This window comes from Rattus rattus, chromosome 7 (genome assembly GCF_011064425.1).
Source record: "Rattus rattus isolate New Zealand chromosome 7, Rrattus_CSIRO_v1, whole genome shotgun sequence".
In the NCBI taxonomy this organism is placed as follows: domain Eukaryota; kingdom Metazoa; phylum Chordata; class Mammalia; order Rodentia; family Muridae; genus Rattus; species Rattus rattus.
This window is the reverse complement of record NC_046160.1, coordinates 127,241,466-127,255,155: the sequence shown is the minus strand read 5'-3', so window position 1 is coordinate 127,255,155 and position 13,690 is coordinate 127,241,466. Positions and strand designations below refer to the sequence as shown.

At 49.8% G+C, this 13,690-nt stretch overlaps 16 non-coding genes across 16 annotated transcripts; all 16 read right to left on the bottom strand.

The window, feature by feature from the left end:
- Nucleotides 1-446: 446 nt before the first annotated feature.
- LOC116906377 lies at nucleotides 447-521 on the bottom strand. Its single transcript, XR_004388646.1, has one exon. It is a non-coding gene; the product is annotated as a small nucleolar RNA SNORD113/SNORD114 family (small nucleolar RNA).
- Nucleotides 522-1,142: 621 nt separating this feature from the next.
- Nucleotides 1,143-1,216, bottom strand: LOC116906387. The gene has a single exon (XR_004388657.1). It is a non-coding gene; the product is annotated as a small nucleolar RNA SNORD113/SNORD114 family (small nucleolar RNA).
- Nucleotides 1,217-2,009: 793 nt separating this feature from the next.
- Nucleotides 2,010-2,084, bottom strand: LOC116906376. The gene has a single exon (XR_004388645.1). It is a non-coding gene; the product is annotated as a small nucleolar RNA SNORD113/SNORD114 family (small nucleolar RNA).
- Nucleotides 2,085-2,719: 635 nt separating this feature from the next.
- LOC116906385 lies at nucleotides 2,720-2,794 on the bottom strand. The gene has a single exon (XR_004388655.1). It is a non-coding gene; the product is annotated as a small nucleolar RNA SNORD113/SNORD114 family (small nucleolar RNA).
- Nucleotides 2,795-3,585: 791 nt separating this feature from the next.
- On the bottom strand, nucleotides 3,586-3,660 carry LOC116906367. The gene has a single exon (XR_004388636.1). It is a non-coding gene; the product is annotated as a small nucleolar RNA SNORD113/SNORD114 family (small nucleolar RNA).
- Nucleotides 3,661-4,295: 635 nt separating this feature from the next.
- Nucleotides 4,296-4,369, bottom strand: LOC116906397. The gene has a single exon (XR_004388665.1). It is a non-coding gene; the product is annotated as a small nucleolar RNA SNORD113/SNORD114 family (small nucleolar RNA).
- A 791-nt stretch (nucleotides 4,370-5,160) lies between these two features.
- On the bottom strand, nucleotides 5,161-5,235 carry LOC116906366. Its single transcript, XR_004388635.1, has one exon. It is a non-coding gene; the product is annotated as a small nucleolar RNA SNORD113/SNORD114 family (small nucleolar RNA).
- Nucleotides 5,236-5,870: 635 nt separating this feature from the next.
- LOC116906403 lies at nucleotides 5,871-5,944 on the bottom strand. The gene has a single exon (XR_004388669.1). It is a non-coding gene; the product is annotated as a small nucleolar RNA SNORD113/SNORD114 family (small nucleolar RNA).
- A 1,483-nt stretch (nucleotides 5,945-7,427) lies between these two features.
- LOC116906402 lies at nucleotides 7,428-7,501 on the bottom strand. Its single transcript, XR_004388668.1, has one exon. It is a non-coding gene; the product is annotated as a small nucleolar RNA SNORD113/SNORD114 family (small nucleolar RNA).
- Nucleotides 7,502-8,290: 789 nt separating this feature from the next.
- Nucleotides 8,291-8,365, bottom strand: LOC116906388. Its single transcript, XR_004388658.1, has one exon. It is a non-coding gene; the product is annotated as a small nucleolar RNA SNORD113/SNORD114 family (small nucleolar RNA).
- Nucleotides 8,366-8,999: 634 nt separating this feature from the next.
- Nucleotides 9,000-9,074, bottom strand: LOC116906358. The gene has a single exon (XR_004388629.1). It is a non-coding gene; the product is annotated as a small nucleolar RNA SNORD113/SNORD114 family (small nucleolar RNA).
- A 790-nt stretch (nucleotides 9,075-9,864) lies between these two features.
- LOC116906374 lies at nucleotides 9,865-9,939 on the bottom strand. The gene has a single exon (XR_004388643.1). It is a non-coding gene; the product is annotated as a small nucleolar RNA SNORD113/SNORD114 family (small nucleolar RNA).
- A 621-nt stretch (nucleotides 9,940-10,560) lies between these two features.
- On the bottom strand, nucleotides 10,561-10,634 carry LOC116906386. The gene has a single exon (XR_004388656.1). It is a non-coding gene; the product is annotated as a small nucleolar RNA SNORD113/SNORD114 family (small nucleolar RNA).
- Nucleotides 10,635-11,425: 791 nt separating this feature from the next.
- LOC116906365 lies at nucleotides 11,426-11,500 on the bottom strand. Its single transcript, XR_004388634.1, has one exon. It is a non-coding gene; the product is annotated as a small nucleolar RNA SNORD113/SNORD114 family (small nucleolar RNA).
- Nucleotides 11,501-12,139: 639 nt separating this feature from the next.
- Nucleotides 12,140-12,214, bottom strand: LOC116906379. The gene has a single exon (XR_004388649.1). It is a non-coding gene; the product is annotated as a small nucleolar RNA SNORD113/SNORD114 family (small nucleolar RNA).
- Nucleotides 12,215-12,966: 752 nt separating this feature from the next.
- Nucleotides 12,967-13,041, bottom strand: LOC116906375. The gene has a single exon (XR_004388644.1). It is a non-coding gene; the product is annotated as a small nucleolar RNA SNORD113/SNORD114 family (small nucleolar RNA).
- Nucleotides 13,042-13,690: the final 649 nt, after the last annotated feature.

The following is a 13,690-nucleotide window of genomic DNA, read 5'->3' as shown; positions in this document are numbered from 1 at the left end:
TTTTTCTGAAGAATAAAGGGCAGAGAAGAAGAGATACTTTTGATGTTCTGTGGGTACCATTCTGTGCCCTCCATTGTTATGGAGCCCAGGCTCTTAAAGTTTGCCTAGGCAATAATTGTGTTTTCTCTTCCCAGGGGACACTAATTTATTCCTATTTCCCAGGAAAAAGAACAGGCTGGCCTCGGTCTCTACTATGCCATACCTCATGGGGCCTGCACTTCATTGCCAGCATCACTCAACACACCCCCTGGAGTTTGAAAGATGTGCTGCTCTGTCAGTAAGCACTGGCCATGGTACCACGCCCTCTACCCCAACATTGCCTATCAGCCAGCCATGTTTCCTTGTCTAATGGAAACAGGTTAAAGTCAGGGCAAAGTGCTAAAGTGTGTTACTTTTCTTAGGCCATAAGCTAGCCTAAAGGGCAGCCCAGCTGAAGTTGCTTTGTGCCTGACCTCAGATATCTGTTCACAAGGCTGTCATCGAGAAACACTCAGACGCCACCAGATCTCATCATTGGTCCTGGGTTGGGCTCCTTCCTCTTGAGCCTTCGGGAATGGCTCACTCCTGGGCTACTGTGGCATACTCGGGAGACCACACTGTAGCAGACTTCCCTGTGCAGGGCTCTGGCATCACACTGCCTCAAACTAGTACTAAGTTAACTCTTGCTTTACATAGTTAGCTTAACCACCCATGTTAGGATGACATTCTCCATACCTATCAGCAGGTGCCCACAGGAGGATGAGAGCTGGAGCTGTTTAGTCCCCATGGGCTCAGGACGGTTGCCATGGCATCCCAGGATCTGTCCATCACTGCAACCTTGGCCATCACAGTGTATTCTTCTTGGAGGGGAGAAGTCAGAAAAAGGAAAAGGATTATTGAGTCCTGGTCCCTAAGACAGCCCAGAATTCCTCCATTTCAAGGGTGCTGTCTCCCTGACTTTCTCTCTAAGGGAGTGGGTAGGGCTTCCCTCACATTCAGGTAGATCATCAAGCCAAGTGTGATTCAGCTCTAGGGCATACCATCCTTGATGCTGACACATGATCAAAGGGCACCCAAGCACTCCCTCCCACCACAGGTCCTCAAGGGACAGGCATCTGCCTATGGGCCTCCATCCACAGATTAGCTCTTAGGAAGTCATCGGGATTGACCTCAGATGTCTGGATACTTGGCGTCATGGAATAACACTCAAATGCCACCAGATCTCATCATCGGTCCTGGATGGGACCCATGCTCTCCCTAGCCTACTGTGTGGCTTCACTTCTTAGTGGGTGCTGAGGGCAGAGCTCAGACCACAGGGTACCAGAATACTCTGGGTGATGCTCCCCAATGAGCAGCCATTAAAAGAAGCCAGAAATCACTGCTACCTATTGCGCTAATGCTCTAACATTCCCATGCTACTGCACTAAGGCAGAAACACTCTCCCGCCAGTACACGTACTTATAAACTCGGGACAGAGGAAGATTATGATGTCCTCTCTGTCAGCAGAGCTCGGGGTTGTCACAGCAAGGAAGCAAGGTTGATTCCAGATCTCAGCATGCTGGTACCATCTGTTGGGTCAGCTTTTCTAAAGGGTACAGGGCAGAGGAGGGACAGACACGGTTGAGCGTCTGTGGGTACTATTCCATGATCTCTACAATTAGACAACACAGGCTTTGTCTAGGCTGAACCTATTTTTTCTGTTAGCAGGAGAAACCAATTTCTTTCCATTGGCCAAGAAAAATGGCTGGCCGCAGTGCAAGTTGTGGCATCCTGCATGGGGCCAGCACCTCATTGCCCCATCAATCAATGCACCCACAGGAATCTCCAAGCTGTGCAGTTGCCCAACAAGGTATGGTTTATGGTCACACTTGGTTCGCCCTGAGGTTACCTATTGGCCCACCGTGTACTCATGGCACATGGCAATTGGTTGGCTTCTGAAGCCAAAGTTGACAAGAGAGCTCGATCCTACTCTGCTGACTCAAAGTAAAGAAGCTGGTTCGCAAGGAAGGACCAAGTCATGTTGCTCTGTGCCTGACCTCAGATATCTGTTCACAAGGCTGTCATCGAGAAACACTCAGACGCCACCAGATCTCATCATTGGTCCTGGGTTGGGCTCCTTCCTCTTGAGCCTTCGGGAATGGCTCACTCCTGGGCTATCGTGGCATACTCGGGAGACCACACTGTAGCAGACTTCCCTGTGCAGGGCTCTGGCATCACACTGCCTCAAGCTAGTACTAAGTTAACTCTTCCTTTACATAGTTTGCTTAACCACCCATGTTAGGATGACATTCTCCATACCTATCAGCAGGTGCCCACAGGAGGCTGAGAGCTGGAGTTGTCAAGTCCCCATGGGCTCGGAACGGTTGCCATGGCATCCTAGGATCTGTCTATCACTGCATCGTCAGCAATCACAGTGTCTTCTTCTTGGAGGGGAGAAGGCAGAGCAAGGAAAAAGATTATTGAGTCCTGTTCCCTAAGATAGCCCAGAATTCTTCCATTTCAAGGGTGCTGTCTCCCTGACTTTCTCTCTAAGGGAGTGGGTGTGGCCTTCTCTCACATTCAGGGAGATCATCAAACCCAGTCTGACCCAGCTGTAGGGCAGACCTCAAGCTGCCCCATCCTTGATGCTGAGTAACATGATCAAAGAGCACCCAAGCCCTCATCGCACCACAGGTCCTCTAGGGACAGGCATCTGCCTATGGGCCTCCATCCACAGATTAGCTCTTAGCAAGGCATCGAGATTGACCTCAGATGTCTGGTTACTTGGCGTTCATGGAACATCACTCAAACGCCACCAGATCTCATCATCGGTACTGGATGGGACCCTGCTCTCCCTAGCCTACTGTATGTCTTCTCTTCTTAGAGGGTGCTGAGGACAGAGCTCTCACCACAGGGTACCAGAATACTGTGGGTGATGCTCCCCAAAGAGCAGCCATTAAAAGAAGCCAGAAATCACTGCTACCTATTGCACTAATGCTCTAACATTCCCATGCTACTTCACTAAGGCAGAAACACTCTCCCGCCAGTACACGTACTTATAGACTCGGGACCGAAGAAGAATAAGATGTCCTTTCTATCAGCAGAGCTTGGGGTTGTCACAGCAAGGAAGCAAGGTCGATTCCAGATCTCAGCATGCTGGTACCATCTGTTGGGTCAGCTTTTCTAAAGGGTACAGGGCAGAGAAGGGACAGACACGGTTGAGCCTCTGTGGGTACTACTCCATGACCTCTCCAGTTAGACAACACAGGCTTTGTCTAGGCTGCACCTATTTTTTCTGTTAGCAGGAGAAACCAATTTCTTGCCATTGGCCAAGAAAAATGGCTGGCCTCAGTGCACGTTGTGGCACCCTACACGTGGTCAGCACTTCGTTGCGCCATCAATCAATGCACCCATCGGAGTCCCCAAGATGTGCAGTTGCCCAACAAGGCACAGGTTATGGTCACACATGTTTCACCCTGCGTTACCTATTGGCCCACCATGTATTCATGGCACATGGCAATTGGTTGGATTCTGAAGACAAGTTGACAAGAGGCTCGATCCTGCTCTAAGTGACTCAAAGTAAAAAAAGCTGGTTCTCAAGGAAGGACCAAGTCATGTTGCTCTGTGTCTGACCTCAGATATCTGTTCACAAGGCTGTCATCGAGAAACACTCAGACGCCACCAGATCTCATCATTGGTCCTCAGTTGGGCTCCTTCCTCTTGAGCCTTCGGGAATGGCTCACTCCTTCGCTACTGCGGCATACTCGGGAGACCACACTGTAGCAGACTTCCCTGTGCTGGGCTCTGGCATCACACTGCCTCAAGCTAGTACTAAGTTAACTCTTGCTTTACATAGTTAACTTTAACCACCCATGTTAAGATGACATTCTCCATACCTATCAGCAGGTATCCACAGGAGGACGAGAGCTGGAGCTGTCAAGTCACCATGGCTCGGGACAGATGCCATGGCATCTTAGTATCTGTCCATCACTGCAGCCTTGGCCATCACAGGGTCTTCTTCTTAGACGGGAGAAGGCAGAAAAAGGAAAAGGATTATTGAGTCCTGCTACCTAAGACAGCCCAGAATTCCTCCATTTCAAGGGTGCTGTTTCCCTGACTTTCTCTCTAAGGGAGTGGGTGTGGCCTTCTCTGACATTCAGGTACATCATCAAGCCCAGTCTGACCCAGCTCCAGGGCAGAACTCAAACTGCCCCATCCTTGATGCTGAGTAACATGATCAAAGAGCACCCAAGCCCTCATCGCACCACAGGTCCTCAAGGGACAGGCATCTGCCTATGGGCCTCCATCCACAGATTAGCTCTTAGAACGTCATCAGGATTTACCTCAGATGTCTGGATACTTGGCGTCATGGAATAACACTCAAATGCCACCAGATCTCATCATCGGTACTGGATAGGACCCCTGCTCTCCCTAGCCTACCGTGTGGCTTCATTTCTTAGTGGGTGCTGAGGGCAGAGCTCAGACCACAGGGCACCAGAATACTCTGGGTGATGCTCCCCAAAGAGCTGCCATTAAAAGAAGCCAGAAATCACTGCTACCTATTGCGCTAATGCTCTAACATTCCCATGCTACTGCACTAAGGCAGAAACACTCTCCCGCCAGTACACGTACTTATAAACTCGGGACAGAGGAAGATTATGATGTCCTCTCTGTCAGCAGAGCTCGGGGTTGTCACAGCAAGGAAGCAAGGTTGATTCCAGATCTCAGCATGCTGGTACCATCTGTTGGGTCAGCTTTTCTAAAGGGTACAGGGCAGAGAAGGGACAGACACGGTTGAGCCTCTGTGGGTACTACTCCATGACCTCTCCAGTTAGACAACACAGGCTTTGTCTAGGCTGCACCTATTTTTTCTGTTAGCAGGAGAAACCAATTTCTTGCCATTGGCCAAGAAAAATGGCTGGCCTCAGTGCACGTTGTGGCACCCTACACGTGGTCAGCACTTCGTTGCGCCATCAATCAATGCACCCATCGGAGTCCCCAAGATGTGCAGTTGCCCAACAAGGCACAGGTTATGGTCACACATGTTTCACCCTGCGTTACCTATTGGCCCACCATGTATTCATGGCACATGGCAATTGGTTGGATTCTGAAGACAAGTTGACAAGAGAGCTCGATCCTGCTCTCGTGACTCAAAGTAAAGAAGCTGGTTCTCAAGGAAGGACCAAGTCATGTTGCTCTGTGTCTGACCTCAGATATCTGTTCACAAGGCTGTCATCGAGAAACACTCAGACGCCACCAGATCTCATCATTGGTCCTCAGTTGGGCTCCTTCCTCTTGAGCCTTCGGGAATGGCTCACTCCTTCGCTACTGCGGCATACTCGGGAGACCACACTGTAGCAGACTTCCCTGTGCTGGGCTCTGGCATCACACTGCCTCAAGCTAGTACTAAGTTAACTCTTGCTTTACATAGTTAACTTAACCACCCATGTTAAGATGACATTCTCCATACCTATCAGCAGGTATCCACAGGAGGACGAGAGCTGGAGCTGTCAAGTCACCATGGCTCGGGACAGATGCCATGGCATCTTAGTATCTGTCCATCACTGCAGCCTTGGCCATCACAGGGTCTTCTTCTTAGACGGGAGAAGGCAGAAAAAGGAAAAGGATTATTGAGTCCTGCTACCTAAGACAGCCCAGAATTCCTCCATTTCAAGGGTGCTGTTTCCCTGACTTTCTCTCTAAGGGAGTGGGTGTGGCCTTCTCTGACATTCAGGTACATCATCAAGCCCAGTCTGACCCAGCTCCAGGGCAGAACTCAAACTGCCCCATCCTTGATGCTGAGTAACATGATCAAAGAGCACCCAAGCCCTCATCGCTTCCCACAGGTCCTCAAGGACAGGCATCTGCCTATGGGCCTCCATCCACAGATTAGCTCTTAGAACGTCATCAGGATTTACCTCAGATGTCTGGATACTTGGCGTCGTGGAATAACACTCAAATGCCACCAGATCTCATCATCGGTACTGGATGGACCCTGCTCTCCCTAGCCTACCGTGTGGCTTCATTTCTTAGTAGGTGCTGAGGCAGAGCTCAGACCACAGGGCACCAGAATACTCTGGGTGATGCTCCCCAAGAGCTGCCATTAAAAAAGCCAAAATCACTGCTACCTGTTAAATGCTCTAACATTCCCATGCTACTGCACTAAGGCAGAAACACTCTCCGCCAGTACGTGCTTATAAACTCAGGACAGAGGAAGATTATGATGTCCTCTCTGTCAGCAGAGCTCAGGGGTTGTCACAGCAAGGAAGCAAGGTTGATTCAGATCTCAACATGCTGGTACCATCTGTTGGGTCAGCTTTTCTAAAGGGTACAGGGCAGAGAAGGGACAGAACACGGTTGAGCCTCTGTGGGTACTACTCCATGACCTCTCCAGTTAGACAACACAGGCTTTGTCTAGGCTGCACCTATTTTTTCTGTTAGCAGGAGAAACCAATTTCTTGCCATTGGCCAAGAAAAATGGCTGGCCTCAGTGCACGTTGTGGCACCCTACACGTGGTCAGCACTTCGTTGCGCCATCAATCAATGCACCCATCGGAGTCCCCAAGATGTGCAGTTGCCCAACAAGGCACAGGTTATGGTCACACATGTTTCACCCTGCGTTACCTATTGGCCCACCATGTATTCATGGCACATAGCAGTGGTTGGATTCTGAAGACAAGTTGACAAGAGCTCGATCCTGCTCTAAGTGACTCAAAATAAAAAGCTGGTTCTCAAGGAAGGACCAAGTCATGTTGCTCTGTGTCTGACCTCAGATATCTGTTCCACAAGGCTGTCATCGAGAAACACTCAGGCATACCAGATCTCATCATTGGTCCTCAGTTGGGCTCCTTCCTCTTGAGCCTTGGGAATGGCTCACTCCTTGCTACTAAGGCATACTCGGGAGACCACACTGTAGCAGACTTCCCTGTGCTGGGCTCTGGCATCACACTGCCTCAAGCTAGTACTAAGTTAACTCTTGCTTTACATAGTTAACTTAACCACCCATGTTAAGATGACATTCTCCATACCTATCAGCAGGTATCCACAGGAGGACGAGAGCTGGAGCTGTCAAGTCACCATGGCTCGGGACAGATGCCATGGCATCTTAGTATCTGTCCATCACTGCAGCCTTGGCCATCACAGGGTCTTCTTCTTAGACGGGAGAAGGCAGAAAAAGGAAAAGGATTATTGAGTCCTGCTACCTAAGACAGCCCAGAATTCCTCCATTTCAAGGGTGCTGTTTCCCTGACTTTCTCTCTAAGGGAGTGGGTGTGGCCTTCTCTGACATTCAGGTACATCATCAAGCCCAGTCTGACCCAGCTCCAGGGCAGAACTCAAACTGCCCCATCCTTGATGCTGAGTAACATGATCAAAAAGCACCCAAGCCCTCATCGCACCACAGGTCCTCAAGGGACAGGCATCTGCCTATGGGCCTCCATCCACAGATTAGCTCTTAGAACGTCATCAGGATTTACCTCAGATGTCTGGATACTTGGCGTCATGGAATAACACTCAAATGCCACCAGATCTCATAATCGGTACTGGATAGGACCCCTGCTCTCCCTAGCCTACCGTGTGGCTTCATTTCTTAGTGGGTGCTGAGGGCAGAGCTCAGACCACAGGGCACCAGAATACTCTGGGTGATGCTCCCCAAAGAGCTGCCATTAAAAGAAGCCAGAAATCACTGCTACCTATTGCGCTAATGCTCTAACATTCCCATGCTACTGCACTAAGGCAGAAACACTCTCCCGCCAGTACACGTACTTATAAACTCGGGACAGAGGAAGATTATGATGTCCTCTCTGTCAGCAGAGCTCGGGGTTGTCACAGCAAGGAAGCAAGGTTGATTCCAGGTCTCAGCATGCTGGTACCATCTGTTTGGGTCAGCTTTTCTAAAGGGGTACAGGGCAGAGAAGGGACAGACACGGTTGAGCCTCTGTGGGTACTACTCCATGACCTCTCCAGTTAGACAACACAGGCTTTGTCTAGGCTGCACCTATATTTCTGTTAGCAGGAGAAACCAATTTCTTGCCATTGGCCAAGAAAAATGGCTGGGCTCAATCTACATTGTGGCATCCTGCATGGGGCCCCTCATTGCCCCATCAATCAAATGCACCCACAGGAGTCTCAAGCTGTGCAGTTGCCCAACAAGGCACAGGTTATGGTCACACTTGGCTCGCCCTGACTTTACCTATTGGCCCACCATGTATTCATGGCTCATGGCAATTAGTTGGCCTCTGAAGCCAAGGTGACAAGAGAGCTGGATCCTGCTCTCGTGACTCAAAGTAAAGAAGCTAGTTCGCAAGGAAGGACCAAGTCATGTTGCTCTGTGTCTGACCTCAGATATCTGTTCACAAGGCTGTCATCGAGAAACACTCAGACGCCACCAGATCTCATCATTGTTCCTCAGTTGGGCTCCTTCCTCTTGAGCTTTCGGGAATGGCTCACCCCTGGGCTACCGTGGCACACTCGGGAGACCACGCTGTAGCAGACTTCCCTGTGCAGGGCTCTGGCATCACACTGCCTCAGGCTAGTACTAAGTTAACTCTTGCTTTACATAGTTAGCTTAACCACCCATGTTATGATGACATTCTCCATACCTATCAGGAGGTGCCCACAGGAGGGTGAGAGCTGGAGCTGTCCAGTCCCCATGGGCTCTGGACGGTTGCCATGGCATCACAGGATCTGTCCATCACTGTAACCTTGGCCATCACAGTGTCTTCTTCTTGGAGGGGAGAAGGCAGAAAAAGGAAAAGGATTATTGAGTCCTACTCCCTAAGAGAGCCCAGAATTCCTCCATTTCAAGGGTGCTGTCTCCCGACTTTCTCTCTAAGGGAGTAGGTGTGGCCTTCTCTCACATTCAGGGAGATCATCAAGCCCAGTCTGACCCAGCTGTAGGGCAGACCTGAAGCTGCCCTATCCTTGATGCTGAGTAACATGATCAAAGAGCACCCAAGCCCTCATCGCACCACAGGTCCTCAAGGGACAGGCACCTGCCTATGGGCCTCCATCCAGAGGTTAGCTCTTAGCAAGGCATCGGGATTGACCTCAGATGTCTGGCTACTTGGCGGTCATCGAATATCACTCAAACGCCACCAGATCTCATCATTGGTCCTGGATGGGGCCCCTGCTCTCCCTAGCCTACTGTGTGGCTTCACTTCTTAGTGGGTGCTGAGGGCAGAGCTCTGATATCAGGGTCCACAATATTCTGCGTGCTGGTGCCTAAAAAGCATCCATTAAAAGAACCCAGAAATCACTACTAAGTATTGTGCTAATGCTCTAGCACTCTCATGCTACCACAGGAATTCAGGAACATTTTCCTGCCACTACACATACCTATAAGCTGGTGGCTAAGGAAGATGGCCTTGATGTCGCCTCTATGTCAGCAAGACTCAGGGCTGTCATAGTCACGATTTAGGTGGGTTCTGGATTTGAGCACACTTGTACCACGCGTCCAGTCCATTTTTCTGAAGAATAAAGGGCAGAGAAGAAGAGATACTTTTGATGTTCTGTGGGTACCATTCTGTGCCCTTCATTGTTATGGAGCCCAGGCTCTTAAAGTTTGCCTAGGCAATAATTGTGTTTTCTCTTCCCAGGGGACACTAATTTATTTCTATTTCCCAGGAAAAAGAACAGGCTGGCCTCAGTCTACTATGCCATACCTCATGGTGCCTGCACTTCATTGCCAGCATCACTCAACACACCCCCTGGAGTTTGAAAGATGTGCTGCTCTGTCAGTAACCACTGGCCATGGTACCAAGCCGTCTACCCCAACATTGCCTATCTGCCAGCCATGTTTCCTTGTCTAATGGAAACACGTTAAAATCAGGGCAAAGTGCCAAAGTGTATTACTTTTCTTAGGCCATAAGCTAGCCTAAAAGGCAGCCCAGCTGCAGTTGCTTTGGGCCTGACCTCAGATATCTGTTCACAAGGCTGTCATCGAGAAACACTCAGACGCCACCAGATCTCATCATTGGTCCTGGGTTGGGCTCCTTCCTCTTGAGCCTTCGGGAATGGCTCACTCCTGGGCTACTGTGGCACACTCGGGAGACCACACTGTAGCAGACTTCCCTGTGCTGGGCTCTGGCATCACACTGCCTCAAGCTAGTACTAAGTTAACTCTTGCTTTACATAGTTAGCTTAACCACCCATGTTATGATGACATTCTCCATACCTATCAGCAGGTGCCCACAGGAGGATGAGAGCTGGAGCTGTCAAGTCCCCATGGGCTCAGGATGGTTGCCATGGCATTCTAGCATATGTCCATCACTGCAACCTTGGCCATCACAGTGTCTTCTTCTTAGAGGGGAGAAGTCAGAAAAAGGAAAAGGATTATTGAGTCCTACTCCCTGAGATAGCTCAGAATTCCTCCATTTCAAGGGTGCTGTTTCCCTGACTTTCTCTCTAAGGCAGTGGGTATGGCTTCCCTCACATTCAGGTAGATCATCAAGCCAAGTGTGATTCAGCTCTAGGGCATACCATCCTTGATGCTGACACATGATCAAAGGGCACCCAAGCACTCCCTCCCACCACAGGTCCTCAAGGGACAGGCATCTGCCTATGGGCCTCCATCCACAGATTAGCTCTTAGGAAGTCATCGGGATTGACCTCAGATGTCTGGATACTTGGCGTCATGGAATAACACTCAAATGCCACCAGATCTCATCATCGGTCCTGGATGGGACCCATGCTCTCCCTAGCCTACTGTGTGGCTTCATTTCTTAGTGGGTGCTGAGGGCAGAGCTCAGACCACAGGGTACCAGAATACTCTGGGTGATGCTCCCCAAAGTGCAGCCATTAAAACAAGCCAGAAATCACTGCTACCTATTGTGCTAATCCTCTAACATTCCCATGCTACTCCACTAAGGCAGAAACACTCTCCCGCCAGTACACGTACTTATAAACTCGGGACCGAGGAAGATTATGATGTCCTCTCTGTCAGCAGAGCTCGGGGTTGTCACAGCAAGGAAGCAAGGTTGATTCCAGATCTCAGCATGGTGGTACCATCTGTTGGGTCAGCTTTTCTAAAGGGTACTGGGCAGAGGAGGGACAGACACGGTTGAGCCTCTGGGGTACTACTCCATGACCTCTCCAGTTAGACAACACAGGCTTTGTCTAGGCTCCACCTATTTTTTCTAGTAGCAGGAGAAACCAATTTCTTGCCATTGGCCAAGAAAAATGGCTGGCCTCAGTCCACATTGTGGCATCCAACATGGGGCCAGCACCTCGTTGCCCCATCAATTAATGCACCCACAGGAATCTCCAAGCTGTGCAGTTGCCCAAGAAGGCACAGGTTATGGTCACACTTGGCTCGCCCTGACTTTACCTATTGGCCCACCATGTATTCATGGCTCATGGCAATTGGTTGGTCTCTGAAGCCAAGTTGACAAGAGAGCTCCCTCCTGCTCTCGTGACTCAAAGTAAGGAAGCTAGTTCTCAAGGAAGGACCAAGTCATGTTGCTCTGTGTCTGACCTCAGATATCTGTTCACAAGGCTGTCATCGAGAAACACTCAGACGCCACCAGATCTCATCATTGGTCCTCAGTTGGGCTCCTTCCTCTTGAGCCTTCGGGAATGGCTCACTCCTTGGCTACTGCGGCATACTCGGGAGACCACACTGTAGCAGACTTCCCTGTGCAGGGCTCTGGCATCACACTGCCTCAAGCTAGTACTAAGTTAACTCTTGCTTTACATAGTTAGCTTAACCACCCATGTTAGGATGACATTCTCCATACCTTTCAGCAGGTGCCCACAGGAGGATGAGAGCTGGAGCTGTCAAGTCCCCATGGGCTCAGGACGGTTGCCATGGCATCCCAGGATCTGTCTGTCCATCACTGCAACCTTGGCCATGACAGTGTCTTCTTCTTGGAGGGGAGAAGGCAGAAAAAGGAAAAGGATTATTGAGTCCTGCTCCCTAAGACAGCCCAGAATTCCTCCATGTCAAGGGTGCTGTCTCCCTGACTTTCTCTCTAAGGGAGTGGGTGTGCCCTTCCCTCACATTTTGGTAGATCATCAAGCCCAGCCCGATCCAGCTCCAGGGCGGACCTCAAGCTGCCCCATCCTTGATGCTGAGTAACATGATCATAGAGCACCCAAGCCCTCATCGCACCACAGGTCCTCAAGGGACAGGCATCTGCCTATGGGCCTCCATCCACAGATCAGCTCTTAGCAAGGCATCGGGATTGACCTCAGATATCTGGAATCTTGGCGTTCATGGAACAGCACTCAAACGCCACCAGATCTCATCATCGGTCCTGGATGGGGCCCCTGCTCTCCCTAGCCTACTGTATGGCTTCATTTCTTAGTGGGTGCTGAGGGCAGAGCTCTGATATCAGGGTCCACAATATTCTGGGTGCTGGTGCCTAAAAAGCATCCATTAAAAGAACCCAGATATCACTACTACCTATTGCGCTAATGCTCTAGCACTCTCATGCTACCACAGGAATTCAGGAACATTTTCCTGCCACTACACATACCTATAAGCTGGTGGCCATGGAAGACCGTGATGTCGCCTCTACGTCAGCAAGTCTCAGGGCTGTCATAGTGAAGGTTTCGGTCCAGTCCATTTTTCTGAAGAATAAAGGGCAGAAAAGAAGAGATACCTTTGATGATCTGTGGGTACCATTCTGTGCCCTCCATTTTTATGGAGCCCAGGCTCTTAAAGTTTGCCTAGGCAATAATTGTGTTTTCTCTTCCCAGGGGACACTAATGTATTTCTCTTTCCAGAAAAAGAACAGGCTGGCCTCAGTCTACTATGGCATACCTCATGGGGCCTGCACTTCATTGCCAGCATCACTCAACACACCCCCTGGAGTTTGAATAATGTGCTGCTCTGTCAGTAAGCACTGGCCATGGTACCAAGCCCTCTACCCCAACATTGCCTATCTGCCAGCCATGTTTCCTTGTCTAATGGAAACAGGTTAAATTCAGGGCAATGTCCCAAAGTGTATTACTTTTCTTAGGCCATAGGCTAGCCTAAAAATATAGCCCAGCTGCAGTTGCTTTGTGCCTGACCTCAGATATCTGTTCACAAGGCTGTCATCGAGAAACACTCAGACGCCACCAGATCTCATCATTGGTCCTCAGTTGGGCTCCTCTCTCTTTAGCCTTTGGAAATGGCTCACGCCTGGGCTAGTGTGGTATGCTCGGGAGACCACACTGTAGAAGACTTCCCTGTGTTGTGGTATCTCATTGCCTAGTCCTGGAGCTAACACTAGATTAATTGGTTTTCACCACACTCTGCTTAACTTCCCATGTTGATTAGACCTTCCATACCTATCAGCAAGTGTGCACTGAAGGATCAAAGCTGCAGTTGTCATGTCACGATGCTCTGTACTGTTACCACGGCATCCCAGGATCTATCCGTCACTGCAACCCTTTGAGATCACTGGGAAATCTCTCTGGATGGTAGAAGGCAGAGAAGGAAATAGAAATATCGACACTTGGTCTCAAGGATGGCCTACAATTCTTACATTTGAAGGGCATTTGCTTGCAGGTTTTCTCACTAAGGGAATGGGGTGACCTTCCCTCCTAGTCAAGTAGAGTATTAAGTAGTCCAGGATGACCCCATTCTAATCCAGATTGTCTGCATTAGCCTTTCTTACGAGTAATATTATTACCAAATGTCTCCTCTAGCATTTGCTACCATTCCCTTTTTGCTTTTGGAACCTTGCTTTAGCTACCAAACTTCAATTCAGCCAACTCACATCTCTCAATCTTCCTTGATAACTTT